This window comes from Phaenicophaeus curvirostris, chromosome 14 (genome assembly GCF_032191515.1).
Source record: "Phaenicophaeus curvirostris isolate KB17595 chromosome 14, BPBGC_Pcur_1.0, whole genome shotgun sequence".
Classification (NCBI taxonomy): domain Eukaryota; kingdom Metazoa; phylum Chordata; class Aves; order Cuculiformes; family Cuculidae; genus Phaenicophaeus; species Phaenicophaeus curvirostris.
The window spans coordinates 8,832,136-8,844,151 of NC_091405.1; positions in this window are offsets into that span (position 1 = coordinate 8,832,136).

Consider the following 12,016-nt stretch of genomic DNA (forward strand, 5'->3'; position numbering starts at 1 on the left):
CCTTCCGCTATTTTCCAGCCCAGCCTGGCTCCTGCTACTGTGGGTCTCCCAAACTTCTGGACCTCAAAGGAGAAGAAGCTGGACATGAGAAGCTGGAGAGGATTCAGAAGTGGGTTAGGCACTGCCCAGTTGGAAGCTGCTGGTCTGAAGTGCCTTGATATTTAAAAAGATCCATTTTCTGTGCTTCTTTACTGTTTTGTAAAACAGGTATCTATCTTGCTTGAAGCGTGCCATGGGACACTCCAAGGGGTCTCCAAAATGCTGGAGAACTAAGAAAGCTCCCAGCATGAAGAAGATCCCCCTTTCTTTTTCTAGAGGAGATCTATTTGAGATGTTAAAAAACCTAAATATCCTGCTAGGTTGATCTCTCCCTGAACTGAGTGAGATCCAGCTCCATCTGGCACTCAGGGTGACCCATGGACAATCTGGTCCAGAGCACATGCTCATTGCTGCATGCCCTGGCAGCTTGGGAACAGCCTTTCATGTCTGCCTTGCCCCCCTCTCAGGACAGCAAGTTTGCTTTTTCTTGGAGCTCTTTCAGCTGTGAGATGCCAGAGAGCATGCCAGAAGGAGAAAATTCTTCAATGACGTAAATGCTGTAATAGCACTTGTTAGTGGTATGTGTGCTCCCTGCCAGGCTAGAGGAGAGGAACTTGGGTTTTATTCAGAACAGTGTCTCTGTGTACCCCTCACATACACACAAAAAAAAAAAGTAAAGAAAGCTGAGCCCTTTCCACAGCCTTTACCAAATCCACAAATTTAATTATGAAACATTGCATGTTTTCAGATAAGGGTTTGGTTTACCCAGGTTTACAGAGTTACATTTAATTGGAGTGCTCTGAGTAGCAAAAACTGAGAGGTCTCCGTAGACTTCAGCAGCCAAGACATTAATCGCATTATTTTCTTTATAGATAAATCTTATTTGGTGGAGCCAGCATCATCAGATAAAAAAATAGATAAGATCAAACCTTGCCTTTAAATTCCAGATCTCCTGGCTTAAGAAAATATGGAGATCAGATTACGGTGTAACTTCTAATGGGCTCAGATATTTCTACCCAAGCGGGATGGTAAAAAAATGTAGATCCTTCAAGATCCTGGAAGGAGCAGATACGCTGTATTTGTGCAGTAGTCAGCAGTTTCAGATAAGAAACAGAGGATACTCAGGTCTGATTGCTGCTTTGCTGATGTTTTCCACATAAAAGCTGCACTCTCCTTCAGGAAAAGGATTCTAGTCTCTTCAGCAAACATGAAAGCCAACCCTCATACCCAGTCTAATTCTCCTTGTTGGCTTTGATCCAAAACATTCTTCCAAGCAGGAGAAGGCTGGGGAAGGGAGACAGATCAGGGGCAAGATTGAGTAAGGGAGCCAAGAGGCTGCTCTGGAAAATCACGGCTGAAGTTATAGGAGGGGAATTAATCTTAAGAGGCCATATGTAGCAGTTTCATCCATCAAGCATGACACTGGTACCATTATTAGAGAAGATGGAAAACTAAATTGCAAAATTATCTGTTCTGTTTCATTGACTACTTTTTCACTTTCTTTCGTTCCTCTTTTCATTCCAAGCATCATTTGCGGCATTACCGCTTGCAGTTGGCAGCGGGTTATTAAAAGCACCTGGCCATGAAAGGAAATCAGAACATGGGGCATGTTTGGTAGTGCTGTGGTTGCAGAGCTATTGCTCTGCATGGCATGAGAGAAGAACCCAGCCAATGCACTGGGTGGAGCAAGGACAAGGGGCCCCGCGTGGGCTGCCCTGATGTGCTGGGCTCCTGGGTCACCGTGGGACTGCAGCAAGGCTTCGCTTCTACCAGGACTGTGGTTGACTGACTTGAAGTCCCTGCCCATCTCTAAACAGGAGGACACTCACTTCAACCAAAGAGATGCTGGAGAAGAGAAACACTGGTGCTGGCTAGAAGGCTAAGTGAGCTGGGGTTGTTTGGGTTGGAGAAGAGGAGGCTGAGGGGAGACCTCATTGCTCTCTACAACTCCCTGAAAGGAGGTTGTGGAGAGGAGGGAGCTGGGCTCTTCTCCCAAGTGGCAGGGGACAGGACAAGAGGGAATGAGGTCAAGCTCCACCAGGGGAGGTTCAGGCTCAACGTTTGGAAAAAATTTTTCACGGAAAGGGTCATTGGGCACTGGAACAGGCTGCCCTGGGAGATGGTTGAGTCACCTTCCCTGGAGGTGTTTAAGGCACGGGTGGATGAGGTGCTGAGGGACATGGTTTAGTGATTGATGGCAATGGTTGGACTCGATGATCCAGTGGGTCTCTTCCAACCTGGTTATTCTACGATTCTAAGGCACCTGTGTTATTATTCCTTTCTTTTTCTCCCTGATGCTTTGATGCTCTCCACTTGTTTTCCTTGCTTTTTAGTCTTTGCTGACACACTTCCACCAGAGATCTTTCATCGTTTTCCACAGTCTCTTCTCTTCAACTTTCAAAGCTAATTTGAAACCAGTGGGAATGTGGTAATTTAAAAACAACAGCCTAAAAACCAGTCCCCACTGGAAACTATTTTTAAACAAGTGACTCCCCACAACAGCAGTTTTTTTCAATCCAAACACGGCAACACACCAACGTCATGGGAATCCAAGAGGAAAAGGGACAAGCAGGGAGCTATTGCCTGAAGTTCAACAGCCCAAGCTGTGTCCCTCTCCAAGTGATGTGCAAGGGGTAAACATGGAATGAAGCATGAAAAGTGCTTAAAAATACTCAGCATCCCTCAGACACTGAGATTCTTAGTAAATCAGAGGAAGAATTTATCAAGTGATGTCAGGAGTGGATCATGCTCTAATAAGCAGAAAAGCTCTGGTTGATTTTGAGTCTTAATTGACTATTATCATGGAAAGAAAGTAGGGAAAGAGAAGAAGCAAAGAAATTACCTAAATATCTCTGAGTTGTGCTGGTGAAGAGTTCAATACAAAATGCTGAGAAGAGATGTGAATATATTATCTATTTTTCTGTGAACTGAACTCTTAGTTTTGGCCTGGCTATCACAAATAATTTTTTTTCTATATATATTTATTTATGTATTTATATGCATATAAATGTATGTATAATTATACATATTTTTAATCATCTGATAGAATTTGCAGGAATTTTGGGGTGGAGGCTGGCACCCAGGTGAAACAGCATTATGTCAAAGACTGAACTGTACGCAGCAGACAGTGAGATTTGTACTGAATACCCTTTCTCTTTCTTGCTTTTTCTCTGCCTGATTTCTGGCTCTTGCACTGTGAAGTAATTTGTAGGGGTCGAGACACGCACTGTAACTCCAGCGCTGTATCTTATGCCGCTACTGTTTCACTGACAGTGGAGAGCAAATTCTGTACAATAACAACAATAAATAGTAATATCCAGTTCTCGTGAAGCTCTTTATTCTGAGTTTTTCAAAGCTTATTGCAAAGGAAAAAGGCATTAGAGTGGTTACATTAATGGAGAAAACACTTCAGTGTCTTCAGTCAGGGGATTTTTCTAGTCCTGATGGAAATTGCTTTGGCAACCATGACCAATGGCTGCTCGGCTGTTGTGACTGCCAAACTCAAGCACTGTAAAGCTACGACTAGAAATCCTACAGGAAAGCTGGTTCAAAGATCTACTATTACTCTACAAAGGGACATGGAGATCAACATTGTCTCCAGCACAGAAGCTCCTGGGCTCATAATCTTGGCTTTGGTATCAAAATACCTCATGGAGATGGACAGTCAGCTTCCCCCAGGGGCTAGCTTTTCTGCTGTGATCAGAAACATCTCTCAAAGGGTGATAGATATCACTCCATAAACACGATTCAGAGATGGAGAAGCTGAGGGTAGCATTGGTTTTACTTTTGGGGGCCCTGGTTTTTCTACCATCAGGCTTGGAGAGTAGAACAGATCTTCACATTGATTCTCTCACAGTAACGGAGAAATAGCTGCTTTCAAAGGAAGCAGCATGACCTAGCAGAGCATAACCTGTAAGGCTTGTTCCCCAACTCTCAGACACTGGCAGAGAAGATCCTGGTGAGGTCTTGGTTTCCCAGTTTGGTTCTTTGCAAGTTTTACATGAACTTCCTGGGAACAAACAAATGAACGAACAAACTCACACAGCTAAGCCTGCTGAGCTAGAAGGAGAAAGAGCAAAATTTAAGAAAACAAAACTAGTTGAAAAAGTAATTATTGGTTTTCACATTTTTCTTGGAATCTGTGCATAGTCCAGACACAGTAGTGATGGTCTTATGTTAGAAAACAAGCTAGCACAGAACACAAGCACAAGTAGGAGAGTGGGGTCAGTAGCTGGCTGTGGGACTACTTATCTGTGTCTGTCCTGGCCTCTTCAAGTGCCTCCATCACCATAAAGAAGTCAGAAATGCCCCGCTGCCCTCACTCTAACCTCTGGTAATAAATCCAGGGAGATGCAATGTGTAGCACAGCTGAGGGACTGTGCCAGAACTGTCTCCAGAGCAGCACAGCCAGGACGACAGTACCAGGAGAACATAAATTTCAGCCTGCTCTGCCTTATACCATGAATGCTGAGAGAGAGAGAAATGTAATACAAGCCTCTCCCTGGCTATTCCTGTGCCAAACAGCAGCCTCTATATCATTTGCTGGTTTATTATAAACAGGCTCCCACTGTAGTTTTGAAGCAGATATTTTTTATGAATAAATGTAGGGCTTATTATTTTCCCTGCAAAACCATTGCTTGCAAACCTTCTTGTGTCAATGTCAAAAGCCCAAGCTCCCCTGCAAACCTTGGAAGCGCAGGGATATGTTTGATTTCTGGAGTCGGGCATGGGGCACGGGGGCTGTTTCAGGGTTATTCCTGGAAATCCTGCTCGGAGACTTGTTATCATTTGCCTTTCCCAGACTCCCCTGTACTTGGAGGCTCCGCGATGTTCCCTTCATAAATGATTAGCAGCAGTTCTAATGTTCATATCCAGATTCCCTGTTTATTGCTTATGCAAAGATGTTTTGAGTTTTTTTCCCATCAGTGTAAACACAGTTGATCACTTTATATCCTCTGTACATTGTTTCTTAATATGAATGAAGTGAAGCAGGCTGAGCAGCAGCCATTCAGATTATGGCCTAACATAAACTTACAGAGGGTTGCGAAGTGTTTGGTTTTGCAAACTGTGAAAATGGCTTAAGCCATGTAATAAGAACCTGGCCGTGGAGTTAGCACTTAGCATTTGATATTTTTTAAAAAATTAGAACAAGGATATCTTTGCTACATACAAATTTGATCTGTTTACCTTGCTGGTTTTTTGCCTTTTCAAACAACTCCCACTGGACAAATGTTATATCTGCTACTGCATAATCCAAGACAAACAAACCTGCTGCGAGTACATTTAGAAGAAGTAGGTTCTTGCATTCAAACAAGGTAGAGAGAAAGAAATATTCGACCTTTTTGCCAAAAAATATTATGGCTTACATTTGATTCTTATTTTCCTTTTATTAAATCACTTTTATAAACCACTCAGAAGTTTAAGTTTATTCTGTGACAATTAGTTTATGGTGTTTCTGAAGTGGATTTAGATTTGAGTGATAAAATTACAGGCCAAAATTACGACCACAATGGAAAATACTGGTTCGTATTTGGCTTCGCATACCACAACTGAAAGATTACTAGCCATTGCCAATAAGCAGGAGGAAGTAAAGATAATAGTATATACGTTTATAGACATGAGCTGGATTCCAGGACATGCCACACTAGATTTGTAGAAGGTGAACTGGAATATTTTAGCTGTGTTGCATTAATGGAGAAAAGTCTGGCAGATTGTAAAGAGGTAACTATAGTTCAGACACTTGATTCGTAGGATCTTTGTAGGAAAAACGCAGATCTTTTAAACCCTCAAATTAAGCAGCTTTCTGAATCCCAATTCAGCTGCTTATATCATGGCATAATTCTCTCTTTCCTTTGTGTTTTTTAAAGAGACGCCTCAGGTGATTGGGATGTCTCCTCGAGATTAATCTAGTTGTTTTTCAGGGACACACTTAAAAAACCAGAATGCTCTTCTGGGAATGAGAAATAACACCAAAGCGAGAATTTTCAGCTCAGCTCAGCGGTCCTACATGATCCCAGCTGGTGCAGAGCCTCGTGGTGGTCCGAGCTCAGGCATCAGTCACTTTCTCCCATGCACTGCTTCTTCCAGGATGCTCCTGGCTCACAAACACGCGGGGTGTGTGATTGCCATTTAATGCCAATCTGACATGAAATGTCCAGGTGGCTCCTGTAGCAGATTGGGTTGCTCCTTCTTCCACTTAAGACTTCAAACCTCAAGACCTTACCAGTAATGGGCAGCAATTACATCCCATCTTCGTTGGAGGTGCCGCCCTCCAGGACCCAAACCCAGCCAACGTGGAGTATGTGTCAGGAGCTGCAGGATTCACCTTTCCTCTTTTTCCTTTCTCTCCCCCATCCTTCTTTCTTCCTTTGTTCTCTTTACCTCACCAAAGGCCATGTCTTTTTCTCCTGTGTTGGCCCGCCTTTGTTTTGCTTTTCCTAATTCCCTGGCAGAGCAGAACCAAGGAAAGAAAGAAAAATCCCAGAACCAGAAAACTGTTGTTACACATGTACGTGTGAGAAAACATCCTTGAAAGCTTGAGCTCTCAAAACAGCTTGACCTCTCACTATCCTCAAGTAAAACAGAAAGAAAACTAGGATATTCTCTGCAAAAAAACTGGTTTTGAAACATCACAAATTTGAAAGTTCACCGTGGACCAAAGTGGTGCCTTTTCACAATGTATAAGTGGAGAGTAGGGCAGGTGCCAAACACGTGTGCACCTGCAACTTCTCCTACTGTAGTATTTGCACTCGCAGCTCTAGAGTGAGCAGATCCCCCTCCCCAGTTCCCATTAATGCCTGGAAGAATGAGCGCATGTTGGAAAGAGGGTTGTGCACATGCATGGGGCGGGCGGGTTCTAGTTTGAGTGGGTTTCGGGGCTGGCTGTACAGTGTAGCATCTACTCCTCAGATGGAATCTCTCTCTTTCACTCTTGGCAGGTTATCTGGCATCTAATAAGCCAAAGGTACACTATGGTTATGCTGCAGTCATAATGCAGCTGTTAAGTCAACCAGCTACCACATATAAATCCATAGCAATTTAATCTTTACTGTTCTGGATGTTCATGAAGGATATTGTCTAGTTGTGAAACTTCCCACATTTAGTTTATCCAGTGTGCCTGCAAGAAGAAAATTAGCCCAGCTGAGCTCTTCCGTTTTCCAAGTGTTTCCAAACTTGCTGTTACATAGGAATTATTATACAGGATTCAATGATCTTAAAGGTCTTTTCCAATCTAAATAATTATATGAATTAACATAGCCCTTGGGCAAAATAAAAGACAAATAGGTTACTTAGGCTATAAGAAAGAGCTATGGAAGAAATTCCTGTTTAGCAGTTCCCAGGTAATTTTGCTTCGATTGATGCAGATGCCTCAGAATCTGATTAGCAGCCAATTAGCTCTGGGAAGTGGATTTTGTTTTGATTGCTAATTTGCAAATGCAGAGCACTGCACAAAATGTTTGCTGCTGAAGTGCTGCGATAAGTACTGGTTAAAAACCGTTCTTTGAGAACTTTGAGCAGGGGTTTTCTAAGAAAATGAACCAATACTGTTGAGAAACTGAAAACATTAGTGGTCTGAGTGTCATTATTTTTGTTGTAAAAATGTACAGGATAGTTTGGCATTTCCAGCTGACATCTGCTTCTCATTGTCTTGTGCCAATGCAAACTCATCAAGTCAGAAAAGATGAAATATTCCCTTCTGCTCCCAAACCCACCTCTCCTCTAGCTTGCTCTGCAGCTCTCAGCAGCTCAGCCACCTTGGTTTCATTACTGAACCAACCCCCTGGCCACTTCTGCTGCTGACAGTTACTCTCTGAGTCTTGCTGAAGCTGTTTGATGAAGTTTCCCCATGGCTCCCCATATCTTCTTCCCTTCCAACAGAGTCGGAAGGGACAAACTTCATGAGAAACCCATGTCTTAATGTAAACTTATGCTGACAAAGGTTTTGAGAGTCTGAACTCTCATTCCCTTCACTAAGGAAAACTAAGCAACGTTAAACATAAAAACATGAACTGAGAATCCAGAGGTCCAGAAAGATGGGCAGTGTAGAAATGTAACTACAAAAACCAGTTGTAAAGCCAAATAAGAAGGAAAAAAAGCAAATATGGCAAATTTAAATTTGTTAAAGCCTTTCAGATTTAACATGACTCTAGACGGTTCATTCTCTTAGTTTTTCTTGAGATAGTGAGCGTTCTGTTGCTAATTGAATTAACAACCTTACACATGCGGTGATCAAGAAGGGAAAAGGTTTAGAGGGAGATTTAGGTCTCCAGGAGATACTGAAGGGTTATGTAGGAATCCTAGGGCAACAGAAATTGCCAGGAGAAGAGTCTAGGGGAAGAAAGCAAGCTCAGAAATTCAATTTCTGCTGAAGACAAGGGCTGTGTTTTCAAATCCAAAATAAACCAGCTCTAAAACAAACCAAAGACCCAGTGGATCCAGGCTTCTGGATATAGCATTTGAAAATATTGGCCCAGAACGATGCCTAAATGCCTTGTAAATGCTGGTAATTGCATACACACACCCATGCACATACACAGGGAGGCCCATAAAAACCTCAGCTTTATGGGAACTAAGCCCGAGCTCAGAAGCTCAAGGAAGCTACAAGTCTCTCTGGGCCCATCTGCAAAGCCCAGCCATCTGCTGCTGGTGTACAAGCAAGATGCAGCTGCAGAGCAGCTGTACTGAGACCCCAAGCCTTGTGTGGCCCCATAGACAGCCCAGGTATGGAGCATCTGCAGAGCATTGAGGATACATGCTGGGGTGGGAGTTGCAGAAAGACCATAAGGAGCGCTGAAACCCCATTAATGCAGCATTTCTTGACTCCCCATTAATGCAGCATTTCTTGACTCGCCAAGCCCTGCAGAGGCACTTGAGGTCCTTGCCCAACACCTGATTCCTATCACTCTCCTGAGGAGCACAGGGCTCTCATTCACTAGGGCTAGCCTGAACCTGTCTCGTGGCTCACTCTGCCCATCAGAGAGGTGAGCCAATCTCCTCATCACTGTAGGTGGGGTTTGCATTCCTGGAATCTATTTCTACTAGTTTAGGCCTCAGTATGCTTCCTGGCTTTGCTCTGGCTGCAGCTGGTTCTTCTGGGGATGGACCTTTGGATGGTGTTTTGTTGTACAGGTATGATTCATTCCTCATATTGGTTGAACTCCTGCTTGTAGTTCCAATGTAAGTCACGCATAAGTAATACCTTTGATTTCTTCAATTCTTCACTTTTGTTATATCCAGTGTTGGCACCTGGATTTTAACATGGCTTTATCTGATGAGCTTGGCTAGTCTTGTCATGGTCAAGATCCTCTCGTGGGCTCTGTTGCTCGTATGCTTTGAAAACTGTGTAAGGCATGCAATGGCATTTAAATCTGTGCCCAAAATGTGAGCCTCAAGTTGAGTGTGGATTCGTGCCCTGTCTCAGCATGCAGCTAAGATACTAGTATGGCTTGTAAGCCTTTATTCAGGAGTTCATTGGGATCATTGCACCTCTGTGTATTTGTTTTGGAAGTAAGAAAGTATTGCTTGAGGTGCACTTATGAAAATCAGTTTGACTCCTTTGCCTGCCATGGCCATGTGTGCAGACAACAGCCTGGAGTTAGGAACGTACAGCTATGAAGTGCTAAGATGTACTTTAAGGCATGAGCTTTGAGGAGCCAAGCTCTTGAGCTCCTCTCTTGGCAGAAAGCTCTTTAATTTCAGATTTTTCATGGCTGCTAGCATTTGTCCTGGTTTGGACTTTTCTGTCTTCTTATTTCCATACAGTTTGTATGATATCTGAATTGCAGCTGAAAAGTGCAGTTTTCCCCCAAGATTTGCAGGCAGACTAGCAAGTTGTCTGTTACTTCAAACTGGAATATGTCCCAAACCTTTCACCACTCATCTCGGGGTATTGACAGCTCTGAGTGTTCTCTCTAAACTGTTGATGTTGTTGGTATGGTTGTGATATTTTCTCTTTAGTCTTGAATTGCCGTGCTTAATTTCTTTGTTTATATAAGCCTCACAGTGTTCATTAGGAAAGCCTGGACTGGAAAAAGTGTCTTGTGCATAAAGCAGATTGTTAGGGCAAAGGAAGACCAAATTGAAGACAATAGCGTGGTGGATCTCCACTGTGTGATTTATACCACACCAGCATTTCAGACCTCTGGTGGGTAGATCTGCAGTCAGTGCTGACTTAATAGAGTGCACTGGGCTAGCAGCTTTCCTTTCCGACAGTGCAGCTGGAGGTGATCTCTGACATCTGAAAGGTGGGTTGCACCAGTAGGGCTGATGACTGGATGTCCTGGAAGGCTTTGCAATGAGTCTGACATGTCCAGGCTTAGTCGGAGTGGGAAGGCTGTTTGCATGGTTTGTATCTGCTGTGTTGCTGCATGATCCCTGCACGCTGGGGGCCATGCAGGAGTACTGGACAGGATCTTTGCAGCCCAAGTGAAGAAGTTGCAGCCCCCAACAGTCCTAAGCCACCTCCTAGACTGTTTTCCAGGTCTGTGCTTGCAGATGGCTCCCTGATGTTGGGCAGACAAACTATCTGGCAGGCCCTTCCTTGAAGGGCTGTTAAAGTGGAGTTGTAACGTCCAAGCTGATGCTCACCTGTGTCTACCCACCCTGGAGGCAGGAAAGGAAGGATTGTGTCTTGTAAATGTCCCCAGAGCAATCCTGGGAGTTATATCTAGGTCTGAAGCCTTTCTCCAGGCTTTTAGATGGCAGGAGGACTATTAGTTTGTCAATAGTCCTCTAAGGGCTCTCAATGCTTTCAGAGACATTTGTATGTTAAAGCCTGCATCAGTCTAGGCATTTCCTTTTTGTTCCATAGCAACAACTTCTGTCATCCTTGTTATCTGCAGAGGGGTTAAGTTCTCTGTATGAGATGCTGATTTCATTACACCCCTTAGCTATAAACACTGCGTGCTGTGGTACTGACTAATTGCTGGATGTTATTGGCAGATGGGAAAGTGTGTGCATGGGCCAGAAGATCAATTCAGCCCTTTGCTCTCTGCCAGCAAGTGAGCTATCTCCATCTCAAGTGATTTTTATTTCATTTCTTGATCTTATTTGCAAACACAATTCCCTGGTGACAAAATATATAAAAACTTGGCTTGCACCATAATGTTGCTGAGATGAAGCTGGAAGGAGCTCCAAAATGCATAAGCTATTTTAAACATGAACTTAAAATCTTTCTTCATTTTTTCCCTGTTTGGACTTACTTGGGCTAAGAGCATGAATAAGAAGGGGAGAGGTTGCTTTGTGATTTAAGTGGGGGTGAGTAGGGGAGAAACACGCCTTATACCAAGATGAGGAACAAGAACCCTGGTGGAAAGTGTTTTTTCTCCTAACTCTGTTGCTTTCTCGAGTGGTACTGAGTGAGTCGCTTCTCATTTCTCCAGTTCTTCTGCTTTTTCTGTAAGCTTTAGTTAAAACTTGGATCTGCCCATGCAAAGTTTAGGTGGTGATAGTTCTGGCTAGAAGCTAGATAAAGCTCTTGATTAGCTTGTTAGTGAAATGCTCTGTGATGGCTTGAGGTGTTTATGTGGGGAGGAAGGATTCTGTTGAGCCTGGTCTTTCCTCAGCTTCATACAAGGTTGTCTTTAATTAGTGAAGCTTACTCATGTCTACTTCTACATGGTTAAATACACACTGAAAGTGCTATTTCCATCTTCAGAGATGTCGAAGTAATGCTTTGATTCCAGTGGGAGATATGTACACAGCTACTGCTCTTGATCTAGTTTTGATCAAGCATGACTTTGCCTCATCCCCACTTGCAGCTCTGGTTGTCTTTGCTCAGGTGAGTAAGTGCACTGAACTCAGTGGAGTGGCTCCATATGTCTTGTAAATACATGAATTTCCCATTGACAGTCATTGAGGCAACCAACTTGTGCAAAGCTGCATAGGTGAAGCTCCTCAGAGTTTGCTGGTCTTGCCTGCTTCTGATGAGGTGTGGGAGCCACCACAGATATTGCCTCTGGGGAGTTTTCAGACTGAA